Raw genomic sequence first — 14,280 nt, 5'->3', positions numbered from 1 at the left:
TATAAGTAATGTTTTTAAAATAAAAGTTATTTTGTTCATTTGTCTGATGCTTTTTACCTAAAGAAAATCCCAGCTGACTCTCCTGACACACACACACACTCATGAAAGAGCCTCTATTAGTGATTTAACATTTGATGTTCCTTTAGGGGCAAAACTACTGCGTAGAATATTTTGTCAAAGGTCAGTGTTAAGCTGTTTTGTCCTTTCTATCATCTTGTTGTTTATGAGGTTGTTTGGAGGTTTCAACCTTTCACCTGGTTGGGTTGTTAACATGTGGTGATAATATCTTAACCTGTCAGTGACGTGACTACAGAAGCTATTTAGATACCAAACCAAACACCAGTTGGATAAATCGTGGTGAAATTTTCATTCTGTTAGTTGGTAAAGAAGACAGTAAACCAGCCTGCAGAAATGGCTGTAAGAACCATATAGCAGACTGTGGAGCTCAAAGAGATGTTCACAAAGAGCAGATGCCTTTGAGAAGTTTTTTTTCCTTATAGCAGATCGTATAAAAAATTCACATATGCTAAAATCCAAACATCTTTACTGCCTCACACTCTCAAACTACGTACGTATTAAGTCGTCAGTAGTCTTTTCTTACTACTGGTTCCCATAGCAATAACCTTTATTAATAGATGGAGCAATTAGTATTCTTACCTTATTTTTGAACTAGCATTCATTCAGTTTTCTTGCCACTAAAATGAAATATTCTGAATGGAGATTTGGTGTTTGTATGTACACTGATCAGACATAACATTATGACCACCTGCCTAATATTGTGTTGGTCCCCCTTTTAAGAGGCCCTAGCCATCAGGGAATACCGTTTCCATGAAAGGAAAACTTCGCTCCCCACGTGCATCAATGAGACTTGGCCGACCCTGACCCTGCCGCTGGTTCACTGGTCTTGCTTGGACCACTTTTGATAGATACTGACCACTGCAGACCGGGAACACCCCACAAGAGCTGCAGTTTTGGAGATGCTCTGATCCAGTCTTCTAGCCATCATAATTTGACCCTTGTCAAACTCACTCAAATCCTTATGCTTGCCCATTTTTCCTGCTTCTAACACATCAACTTTGAGGACAAAATGTTCACTTGCTGCCTAATATATCCCACCCACTAACAGGTGCCATGATGAGGAGATCATCAGTGTGACTCACTTCACCTGTAATATTATGTCTGATTGGTGTAAAATTCAGTAGAATATATCTGCATCATATCATACATGATAAAGTTGAAGCAGTGTGTGCTATACTGTTTTTTCTGCCATAGGAAGCTGCTGCACCAAAATTGCTCCATATTTGCATAAAGCTCAACTTTCTGGAAACAAACACTTCTAATCACCAACTCTATCCACCAGGTAGTCACTCAGGTCACCAGACGTCACCAGCTCTATGAAAAGTAATGATCTCTGTTTGCTTTTTTCCCTGAATGTAGCATCACACTCAGCTACACAAATCTCAAACAATTTTTGCATTGAATTTGCATATTAGCGACATGAGAAGAAAGGTTTACATGTGTAATCTATTTTAATGTCCAGTGAAAGTTAAAGGCAGCCGAGGTAAACAAATTCAGCAAGAAAACCAAGCACAATTCTCCTTCTCAGGGGAATTCTTCTGCTATAGGTGGAGGTAAAACAAATGCTTCTAGGTAGTCTTGAACAGGAAAAGGATCTACACTATATGAGGAAACGTGATGGGATGGGATTTTCCCATTCCAAAACCATGGGCATAAATATTGAGCTGTTCCTCAAGGACACAAGTTCTTCTACTTCAGTCTTGATAACCCATGTCTTCATGGAGCTTGCTTTGTGCTGGATCAGGTTCTGGCCTCTTGAAGGGAAGTATGAATGCTACAGCCTACAATGACATTAGTTAAGTTTGAGCAAGAATCACATATAGGTGTGATGGTCAGGAGTCCACAATGAAGATTAAGAAGTCCAAAACAAAGCATCTCATTAATCTTCAGTCTACTATAATTATATTATAATAAGAAAAATGTATAAAACATATAACATATAAATATTTTTTTTGTAAATTCTGCATTTTCCCCTTAATTCTTATATGTCAAAAGTATTGAAGGTCCAAAATAAATACAAATATAATAGCCTTGAACGATTCTGCTGCCCTTACCATGGACCTTACAACTGGCCATATAATATAGACTGGTAACCCACAAGAATATCAGAAATCTAATATCTTGTATTTTTTGTTCAAAACAAGGCACCTCATTAATTTTCAGTCCACTAAATATTAATATATTTAAAAATACATTTTACATAAATATTACTGGTGTTACAGAGCATTAAATGCACAGAGGAACAAAATACTGTTTTATTAAGTTATTAAGTTTTAAGTGTGTATTTTCCAGCTGTTGCTTCAGCTCTAATTAAGAGATTTAAGCTGCTTGTTTAGGCAATGATCACATCATTTCTTCATCTGAACTGCAGAGCACAATAGACAGAAGAGTCAGGTTCATGTGACCCCACTTGCCATTAACAAGGACTGTACTTCACAGCTCTCCTTTTTCTATTGCTAATTAATATGTCTATTCGGAGGACAGCTGTGCACAGGGAGAATTTTACAAGTCTAAATAAAACCCCACAATGCTTCCCGTTAGTAATGGACCATGGAAAATTCCTCATATATATGCGTGTTTATTGGCAGGTGGATGTGGGCCAACAGCATGCCGAGATGGCACTGTGCCAGGGCCGAGGGGGTTTGAGGGTCAGAGAGAGGGAGAGGGATGGAAGAGAAGAAGAAGGGAAAAGAAAGACAGAGAGAGAGAGAGAGAGAGAGAGAGAGAGAGAGAGAGAAAGAGAGAGGTGATCAAGAATAGTGAAAGAAATGAAGAGAGAAGGCAAGAAAAAAGATAGCTGTGAAAACAGAGAATTTACAGAAATAAATAGAAATACAAATGAAGAGAGGAAAAGAGACAAAAGAACAAAAAAACAAAAGCAAGACAGTATAAGAGGGAGATGAATGGAAAGAAAATTTTTAAAAAGATGAGAAGAAAAGGAAGAAGACTAAGAAGCAAGAGAGAGACAGGAAGAGACAGGAGGAAAGATCAGTAAATTAAAAAAAACAAGTACAATAGGAAAAGTGAGAGAATGTAGGAATAGGAAAAGTGTGTGTGTGTGTGTGTGTGAGAGAGAGAGAGAGAGAGAGAGAGAGAGAGAGATGGAGGTGTCACTCACTCCTAAAAGAAATGCCCTTTTCTCCTGCAGAATGTCAGCCATGGCTGAAATGCAGGTTGGAGCCACTGAGCCGCCTAATTTAGTTCACACAGACAGAGCAGCGGAGCCACAGAGTGTTAAACACACACAAACACACACAGCAGTCACACACACACACTGCTGGACCGAGTCAGCCACCTGTCACGGCACACACACTTGTCCTACAGTTACAAGCTGATCTGTTTTAGACAAAATAAACCTGCCTGTGAAGCGTTTCCATGAATTTCCTCCCATACACACTGACGATTAAAACTGTTACAGGAAGTTCTGTCAGTTCCAAAATTCTACTAGAATTATATTACAATGAGCAAAATGCATAAAACACATAACATATAAATAATTTTTTTGTAAATTCTGCATTTTCCCTTAATTCCCTTAATATGGCAAAATTATTGAACATCCAAAATAAATTTTAAAAAATATCCTCGAGGTCTTCTGCTGCATTTACCATTTTGCTGATATGATTAAATATATAAAGATAAATAAACTATTATTATTATTATTATTATTATTATTATTATTATTATTATTATTATTATTATTATTATAGGTGCTTAGTCTTATCTAAGAATGTTTTTCAGTTGTCCCTCTAACATTTCTGTGTAAAATCCTACAACAGAGTAGAGCTATGAGAAAGCTAAGAGTCCTTAAATCTACAAAGAACTATCTGAAGAGCCATAACAAGTCCATGTGTTTGAGCAGCTCATACCCTCTCAAGGGGTAACATTGTGTGCAAAAAGACAGGTCTGTGGGGTCAGAGATCAGGGGTCAGGGGTCAGGCTCCGTCTGCGAGGCTCCCTGCCATTTTACTGGAGCTGTGACACTGCAGGCACCAGCCAGACAGATTCCTTGGCAGATCCCTCCTGGAGCATCCTTCACCTTTGAGACTCTGACTCTTCTAAATTCCAGCCCAAACTCAGTGAGACTCCATCACCTGTGATCTGGTGGCCAGACGGGATCCACCCAGGAATCTGTCTTACTAGTGCCTGCTGGCCATTTTGGGAACATGGTCCTTTTTCAATTGAGGTTGCCGACATCTGGTCGCTGGTTTGAAACTGAAGACCACGTTAAACATGGCCACTGCTGGAGATGCTTATGATTTCCTATCACTGAGCTCAGATATCTTTGCATTATCCAATGTCCTAGGCTCCTAACTATAGCCACTGTGACTCTACAAAAGAGTAAAATAGGCCTAAAAATATGCTATAGTCAGCCTAAGAGTCAGCATGGACCCTCATCCCAAACTCCACACTGAGTCAAAAATAGAGGCAGGAAGGCTATTTCTGAACAAGAGCAATGCAGAAGCAGCACCCGGGGCTTCCATCTCTCACTTGCTCCTGGCACGGAGGAGTGGAACTCAGTTTCCACTCAGGCGAGTCAGTTAGTGGCCTCCGATTCCATCGTGGACACCTGTGATTTTTCTACTTTGGATAACAATCCTGGAGCCTGGAGAGTTTATTGCTGACTGTTTCTTTCATCCTCAAAGTTACAGAACCCAAAACGTCTCTCACTGTCATTTCAATTGGCTATAGTTTGTCCTCAAGGCCACTGGGTTCACTGAGGCCACTTACTGGAAAGATGGATTTTTATGACCGTATGAACATCAGGGAAGGGGCAATGTTCAAGTGTACTTTGGTACACAGTCTTCCAAATGAAAGACATCAAAATAAATATAAAATCCTGCAAAACACTAACAAAAAACAGTATTTTTTTGTAGAAAGGACATTATTTACATTTATATTATTTACTGTCCAGTGTCACCCAATTGAGGATGAGGTTTCCTTCTGAGCCTGGTTCCTCTTAAGGTTTCTTCCTCATATCATCTCAGGAAGTTTTTCCTTGCCACTATCACCTCAGGCTTGCTCATTAGGGATAAATGATAGGGATAAATAGTAACTTAACTTAAAACTTTAAAAATTATTATTATATGTCTCTCTAAATCAATAAATTGAGTTGAAAAATGTTAAACAAATGCTTTGTGCTTTGTATGTTTCCTCAGAGTATTCCAGTTCCCTCCTCTTGTCCTAATACGTGCATTGTGGATAGATTAATATCACTAATTTAACAGTAGTGTGTGAATGGGTGTGTGAGAGTATTATGCATTAATTATTAAAATCATGCATTCTGCTGGAGTAGAGTGTTCTTCAGAAACCACACTTGTAGTACATACAATATCGTGTAAAGAACATCGTTCCATTAATATTATCATTTGTAATAATAAGAAGAATTAGAGCTCTCACTGTCATCAGAGGCACTCTGTTATAGAAAATTACTCAACAAAGTGCTATGGTATAAATGTTTTATTTTAAAACACCATTTTTAAGTGCTTTTAACAGTGATTGATGCTGTTATGTTAAACATTTCTAGGCCCAGAGAATCATAAATATCTCAGATGTAGGCAGAGTGTAGAAGCTAATTCCTCACACAGATCAACAATTTTGTGGTTTAAGAAAGTGAGATGTGGAAATATGGTAAAAGCACTTAATTTTAATCATTAGGCCTTTTGTTTTTTGGAGGATGTAGTTTTATGCTTTAGAACTGCTGCTGTCTTCATAAATGCAGGATAAAGACCTGTGCTCATCTCAGGACAACATCTGGATTACTGGAAGCTTCTTTGCTACAATATCCATTGTTAAAAGTGCTATACCAATGAAATTCAGTTGAATTAAAATGAATCCTAGTATTCTTAGGGCTACATGACACCTGCATGACATAAGCGTAAGGGCCAAAACTAATGGGGAATTACCCTGTCATTAAGGTGGGACAGCATGTCTATAATTATTAATAAAAATCAAATAAATAAACAGCAGTCTGATGACAGTAGACACTTATCAGAATAATCATAACAGTCTAATGCAGTTTTTATGAAGGTTTCCCATAAAGGTTTATGGTAAGTGAAAACTAATGTATTTACTGACAAAAATATCTGTGGAATTCTCAACATGACGATAACAAGCGCTTCCTCCAAGAGCCTGATCTCTAAACTCACCTCAATCGGTTCAAAGTAAAACTTATTTACAAATCTGTAAATAAAGATCAAGGCCAATGGAAAGATTTGGGGGGGAAAAAAACAGAATAAAGGGAGTACCAGCTAAAAACATTTTTTAGCATTAGGCTCAAGATTCCGATTTGCTTGTAGGTCAAAGCAGATTTTTTTTTTTTTTCCACCAGTGAACTAATCATAATTAATCTGAAAAACTTATCAAAGGACAAAGATACCAAAGCATGTGATGAGACATGAGAGGTGTAAAAATAATCAATGGGCTTCATAAGATATCCAGTGCCACCATTTCTGGGATATTAATACAATCTTGTCCGTCTATAAATACAGAGCGGTGTATTTATAATAGAGAACCATTGCATCTCCATTGCGTCGTGGCAAACTATTACGATCCAGTTGCCACTTTTAGCCCAGTGAAGACAAAGTTGGTCTATATTTAGGCTCCCCAGCGGATGCTAAGCGACCTAAGGGGGATATTTCGGTGGTTGACCTTGGAGCTGGTGGAATATTTTCCACAGTGAGTGCTGGCTACATATAAATATCGAGCTCCGGCAGCTTGCTGACACACACCTCATGAACGCAATGCATTGCACTTGTTACCCAAACCGTGCCACCAGGGGCGAGGAAGGGGCTGGGGGGTCTGCTGCTTATATCTGTCCACTTGTTGTGGAAAAAAGCCTCTGAACAGGTGCAGCGCGCTAACATTTCGGGGCCTGTTCCAGTTCCATCCACCCCACCCTGTTTTTCCACCCTACTTTGTGAAGCCTGTTTTCCGTAGCTGCCTGGCTGCGGCCTGCTCCCTGCACTTTGCTTTCCATGCCATGGCCTTTAACCCCAGAGGTCAAGCAGCGGCACCACTCTGGTATAGGCGCCTGTAGTGTTGACCCTGCTCGTCAAACACACCGTTCACTTTCCCTTGGTGTGTAAATCTCAGCCTCAGTCAATCAGCACTGACATTTTTACAGGAACATAAATAGAAATAAAGATTTATGCTTGATTGAGCATATCTAAAACACTTTAATCAGAATGAGAAATAAATTGACCGTCTCAGATATTATGCCCGTGACATTTGACATGAATCATGTGATTGTTTACAGTGTGATTACATTCAGGGGTGTGTGGGTTAGTCAGGATGTTGCACCACCCTCTAGTGGGTCAGAGGGAATATGACATTAAACAGATTTTATTATTATTATTATTATTATTATTATTATTATTATTATTATTATTATTATTATTATTATTATTATCATTATTCTTTTTGCTGTAACTAATCAAATATTCACTGAGTAATTCAGTGTTTTTAGTTCATTAAAAATCAGTGGGGCAAACCCCAGAGCCTTAAAACACACAGGCAGTGTATTTATTTGCAATAAAGCAAATAAAATACAGTGTACAATGGTTCTTTGTTTACATTGCACCCCATATATTTTTAATAAATAGGGATATATAAGTGCTGTTGCTTTTGGCTTGCTCCCTAGGGATAAATTAAATACATTTCTTCTATAATTTTATAGAAGACAATGTAAACTGTTAAAAGTACAATATAAATAAAATTGAATGGAATTGATTAAATAAAATAAACCCTTAAAGGCCATCAGTCTGAAACCATATTTGTTGACGGTGTTTGTAAGATTCATTGGCTCTTTATCCTCGGATTGATAAATAATGATTTGACACCTGTACCAGTTGACATTAATCTTGCTCAGAAGCTGCTTTTCATTGGCAGAGGATGCATATACACTGATCAGACATAACATTATGACCACCTGCTTAATAATGTGTTGGTCTTGCTTTTGCTGCCAAAACAGCCCTGACTCATCGAGTCATGGACGCCACTCGATCCTTGAAGGTGTGCTGTGGTATCTGACACCAAGATGTTAGCAGCAGATCCTTTAACTCCTCTAAGCTGCGAGATGGGGCCTACATGGACCTCTAAACACATCAGCTTTGAGGACACAATGTTTACTTGCTCCTTAATATATCCCACCCACTAACAGGTGCCATGATGAGGAGATAATCAGTGTTATTCACTTCACCTGTCACTGCTCATAATGTTATGCCTGATTGGTGTGAATTAACGGGATTAAGGATAAACCTCCATCAAGTCACTTTTGGTATCAGGAGATTTTCAGAAGGCTTTGAATGGGATTCACTAAAAGGGATTGCAGATAGACATTTTAGACATTTTTAGACATTTGTTCTTCTTCTTCAAATATTTAGTTTTTTGCCACATTCACAGATTCAACTAAGGAAACCTTAGAGCTCAGTCAGATAGACATTAACCAGAAAATGCAGCAGTTCTGTCTTATTCCCTATGCTTCTGTTTTCTATTTGCACTTCCCTGGCACATGGGCTTGGAGTTATTTATTCTTTTTTTCTGCGAGAGTTTCTGTGCAATAGTTAAAGCATTAATAGTTAAAGTGTTCATTATACACAATATTGATAAAAGTTTTGGGACCTCTGCTTTTTCATGCACATGAATGGAGTTGGTCCGCCCTTTGCAGCTATAACAGCTTCAACTCTTCTGGGAAGGCTTTCCACAAAGTTTAGGAGTGTGTTTATGGGAATTTTTGACCATTCCTCTAGAAGTGCATTTGTGAGGTCAGACACTGATGCCGGACGAGAAGGTCTGGCTTCCTAATTCATACCAAAGGTGTTCTATCAGGTTGAGGTCAGGACAGTCAAGTTCCTTCACACCAAACTCACTCATCCATGTCTTTATGGACCTTGCTTTGTGCACTGGTGTGCAGTCATGTTGGAACAGGAAGGGATCATCCCCAAACTGTTCCCACAAAGCATGAAATTGTCCCAAATGTCTTGGTATGAAGCTGAAACATTAAGAGTTCCTTTCACTGGAACTAAGGGGCCGAGCCCAACCCCTGAATTCAATGATTTAGAGGGGTGTCCCAAAACGTTTGGCAATATAGTATATTTACTGTTATAAACCAATAGACATTACATTTTTTAAAAATCAGTGGGGCAAAATTGAATAGATTTCACATTTGGACACTTGAGAATGAGTGATCAATTATTACATCTTATACAACATAAGCTTGTTGATGAAAGAAAAACACTGATAATTAAAGGTTAACTGTAGATTTGCTTAATTAAAGCAATAAAATAATGCTCAATAATCCTGACGTAAACTTATTTGACTGCAAAGAAAAAAGGAGGCTTTTTGAGATTTTGTGTGTGTGTGTGTGTGTACATGTGGAGTTATGTAATGCTCAATTATTATTATTATTATTATTATTATTATTATTATTATTATTATTATTATTATTATATTTTAAACCGAGATATATATATCTACATATATATATATACCAAAGCATACATAAAGCATACAGATATATATCTACACATACATGTATATATAGATATACATATATTGTTTACCCTCCAATTCAATGTGTCTGTGCTTTTTTCCCCTTTCTTTCTTTCTTTCTTTCTTTCTTTCTTTCTTTCTTTCTTTCTTTCTTTCTTTCTTTCTTTCTTTCTTTCTTTCTTTCTTTCTTTCTTTCTTTCTTTCTTTCTTTCTTTCTTTCGCTGGGGTATTCAGCATTTAAAAAGAAAAGAATTTCTTCCACCTGTTCCTCTCAGTACAGTGTAACACACTTCACCCTGACAAACCCTTGTGAGGAAAGTGCCTATAGCGTGTGTGTGTAGCACAGAGAGAGCAGAGTCTAACCTTCCACATGAAGGTTAGTGTGGAGAAGACGGGGCGATGGCATTCGCTGCACTAATTAAACCAAACCAGTCAGGTGCTTATCTCTGAAGAGCTTTACACCAGAAACCTGAGAATAGAACGAAAATTAGGAAAAGCTGGCACATAGATGGAGTTTATTCACGAGTGATAAAGTAAGACTATCAAATATACCAGTCCATTGCAGGACACCTATAACCTGCATAAAGGATGCTATTCAGTGTCAAGACTGGATTTATTATTCATCTCAGGGTGGATAAACAACGACAAGACAATGTCTCTGAATATAATGAATATTTTAATGACCAAAATGTCTTCATTATGTAATATATATTAACTGTGAAAGTTTGCTTAAGGAATGCTTTGGTAAAAAAGAAAAGAAAAACTAACCTAAAATGGATTTATCTCACCCAAAAAAGTATTCATATTCATGGCTATAAAATGTAGATACATTACAGTACATGGACAAAAGGATTTAGACATCTGACCAACCTATTCATGTACTTGTTGACCATCCAGTTCCAGAGTTAGTGCCCTTTTGCTGCTATATTAGTATCTGCTCATCTGAGAAGGCTTCCCACTAGAGTTTGGAGAGTGGCTGTGAAGATTTGCTCATTCAGCTACAAGAGCATCAGTGAGGTCAGGAGGTCTGGGGGGTCCATGTTCCAGTTCATCCCAAAGGGGTTTAGTGGGGTTGAGGTCAGGGCTCTGTGCAGGACACTCGAGTTCTTCCACTCCAACCTTGGCAAGCCTTGTCTTCATGTGCTTTGTGCACAGGGGTATTGTGATGCTGGACTAGGTTTTGGTCTCTTAGTTCCAGGGAAAGGAACTTATAATGCTGCAGTATACGAAGACATTCTGTGCAATTGTTTGCTTTCACTTTTGTGGGAACAGTTTAGGGAAGAACCACATGTGGGTATGACAGCCATATGGTATTTGGGACTCTGTGATTTAATGATCCATCAAGAAAACATTAAGTTCCTTCAAAACACTGTTAAGTTGTACTATAGAACTTAACTTTGAACACCAAATATATTGTGGTTCATCAGTTACATTTGCAGTAAGTGGAAGACTCCTGAACCAATACTGTATAGGAGATGCCATAAAATCTTACAGACCAGTCTAATGGAAATAAACACTGAAGTCTTTCAGTACTGGTATTCTTCCTTGCAATGTACTACTGGGCCAACAAACTCTCTTATACACACCCGCACACATCCACAAAATTTATGTCCAACACAAAGGCCCTGCTTGATAAAGTACAGCATCCCAGCCTTTCCCATTTGCAGACTAATGTATGCTTCATGGTTATCACTCGCGGCCGTTTGTTAGCCGCACTGCACTGTGTGTGTCACAGTGCAGTAACTCAGCTCCTCTGCCACCTGCGGCTGCTGGAGGACACGTTCAGACCTGATGTTGCCGGCGTGTGGAATCAGGACCGTCTGCGTGTTTCTGCGCAGGCTGAGATCTCCCAGGAGGCTGTGTATTTTCTCAGACACCCTTGTCGGCTTCCAGCTCCAGCATCTCTAAAGCCAGTTATTGCCCAGGCAACCAGCAATTGTGTCCAGGCTCTCCTGGCCCCCAGCAGGGCTGCTGTGCCCCCATTCTCCTCAGCAAAAGAGTCTCCCCACTTTAGGAGATTGTCAGGAGTGTATTCAGTGGCGGTAATTAAGCCGCACTAAAGAAAGTGCGCGCTGAAACCATGCACTTCTCCGATTTATCCCTTGTTCCCTACACATACACAGGAACAGGGGCAGAAACGCCCTGGCATTAGAACTGACTTAAGCATACATGAATTTGTAAGAACAATCAACTGCAATTAATTGATTAACCAAACCTCAAGTTTATAAAGTCCTAAATGTTTTGCTGTATGAGATAAAACTCTTAAAACGTATTTTTACCTTTTATTACTGACTCTTTAATCATTTCTGTCTTCATGTTTCCTTGCTTGTTTGTGTTCAGATGTTGAAGATACATGAGTTATTTAGCCAACAAGAATGAAAGACACAATTAATTGCAAGAACTATAGATACACTATATTGCCAAAAGTATTCGCTCACCCATCCAAATAATCAGAATCAGGTGTTCCAATCACTTTGATGGCCACAGGTGTATAAAATCAAGCACCTAGGCATGCAGACTGTTTTTACAAACATTTGTGAAAGAATGGGTCGCTCTCAGGAGCTCAGTGAATTCCAGCGTGGAACTGTGATAGGATGCCACCTGTGCAACAAATCCAGTCGTGAAATTTCCTCGCTCCTAAATATTCCACAGTCAACTGTCAGCTGTATTATAAGAACGTGGAAGTGTTTGGGAACGACAGCAACTCAGCCACAAAGTGGTAGGCCACGTAAACTGACGGAGCGGGGTCAGCGGATGCTGAGGCGCATAGTGCGAAGAGGTCGCCAACTTTCTGCAGAGTCAATCGCTACAGGCCTCCAAACTTCATGTGGCCTTCAGATTAGCTCAAGAACAGTGCGCAGAGAGCTTCATGGAATGGGTTTCCATGGCGGAGCAGCTGCATCCAAGCCATACATCACCAAGTGCAATGCAAAGCGTCGGATGCAGTGGTGTAAAGCACGCCGCCACTGGACTCTAGAGCAGTGGAGACGCGTTCTCTGGAGTGACGAATCACGCTTCTCCATCTGGCAATCTGATGGACGAGTCTGGGTTTGGCGGTTGCCAGGAGAACGGTACTTGTCTGACTGCATTGTGCCAAGTGTAAAGTTTGGTGGAGGGGGGATTATGGTGTGGGGTTGTTTTTCAGGAGCTGGGCTTGGCCCCTTAGTTCCAGTGAAAGGAACTCTGAATGCTTCAGCATACCAAGACATTTTGGACAATTCCATGCTCCCAACTTTGTGGGAACAGTTTGGAGCTGGCCCCTTCCTCTTCCAACATGACTGTGCACCAGTGCACAAAGCAAGGTCCATAAAGACATGGATGACAGAGTCTGGTGTGGATGAACTTGACTGGCCTTCACAGAGTCCTGACCTCAACCTGATAGAACACCTTTGGGATGAATTAGAGCGGAGACTGAGAGCCAGGCCTTCTCGTCCAACATCAGTGTGTGACCTCACAAATACGCTTCTGGAAGAATGGTCAAAAATTCCCATAAACACAAACCTTGTGGACAGCCTTCCCAGAAGAGTTGAAGCTGTTATAGCTGCAAAGGGTGGACCGACGTCATATTGAACCCTATGGATTAGGAATGGGATGTCACTTAAGTTCATATGCGAGTCAAGGCAGGTGAGCGAATACTTTTGGCAATATAGTATGTATGTATGTATGTATGTATGTATGTATGTATGTATGTATAGATAGATAGATAGATAGATAGATAGATAGATAGATAGATAGATAGATAGATAGATAGATAGATAGATAGGCAGACAGACAGACAGACAGACAGACAGACAGACAGACAGACAGATAGATAGATAGATAGATAGATAGATAGATAGATAACATTTGCTTTCAAAGTTTTGGCCATGTTTGGTGTTTTGTTTCTGCATTTTGGCTTCAGCTTAACATGCATGATCTTAATGTTCCAGAGGTTACAATACTTATACAATACAATACAATACTTATACTATCACTACCTACTTTAGCTTGCTCATGCGAGTGTTTTCAAACCATCTTGGGGTTTTTATGAGACATTTGTGAAAAAGGCTGTTTGTGTAGGGATATTTTTTTAATATTGAAGAGGGTTAAACGCTATGTTTTTTAAAACATACACTCTGCACATGCTCAGTAGCACCCACTGCCTGTCTGCAAAAGAACTACAACATAAAGATGCAGCTCAAAGAGCCAAGCAGATCAGCTGCTCTTCATGTGACTAACATGTTTATACACCCACTTAAATAATATACTATAATAAAAACACGAGTTCTTTATTATGTAATAAACTAATCTGCAAAAACCTGTTAAATAACACCTAATTAATTTAATAACGTGATATGGGTTTGGTTTTTTGATTATATTTTATACATCCTCTATTATATTTGCTTATTGTGAATAGTCAAATGTGCTTACCATGTCAAACCCCTTGAGCTTTATATTATTTTACTAATCATAAACGTTTACAGCTGACCCCACTCTCCCCTATATATTGTAAATTTCCTATTGGGATGAATAAACTATGTATGTATGTATGTATGTATCCTATCTATCTATCTATCTATCTATCTATCTATCTATCTATCTATCTATCTATCTATCTATCTATCTATCTATCTATCTATCTATCTATCTATCACAAGGTTAAGGCTAGCATTTGGTTTCATCATGAGGTGTTGTTAGCTTGCTTAACGATATTATATATTGTGCCAGTTTCAC

Source organism: Hemibagrus wyckioides, linkage group LG27 (assembly GCF_019097595.1).
Source record: "Hemibagrus wyckioides isolate EC202008001 linkage group LG27, SWU_Hwy_1.0, whole genome shotgun sequence".
Taxonomy (NCBI): domain Eukaryota; kingdom Metazoa; phylum Chordata; class Actinopteri; order Siluriformes; family Bagridae; genus Hemibagrus; species Hemibagrus wyckioides.
Note: the sequence above shows the minus strand (reverse complement) of the source record.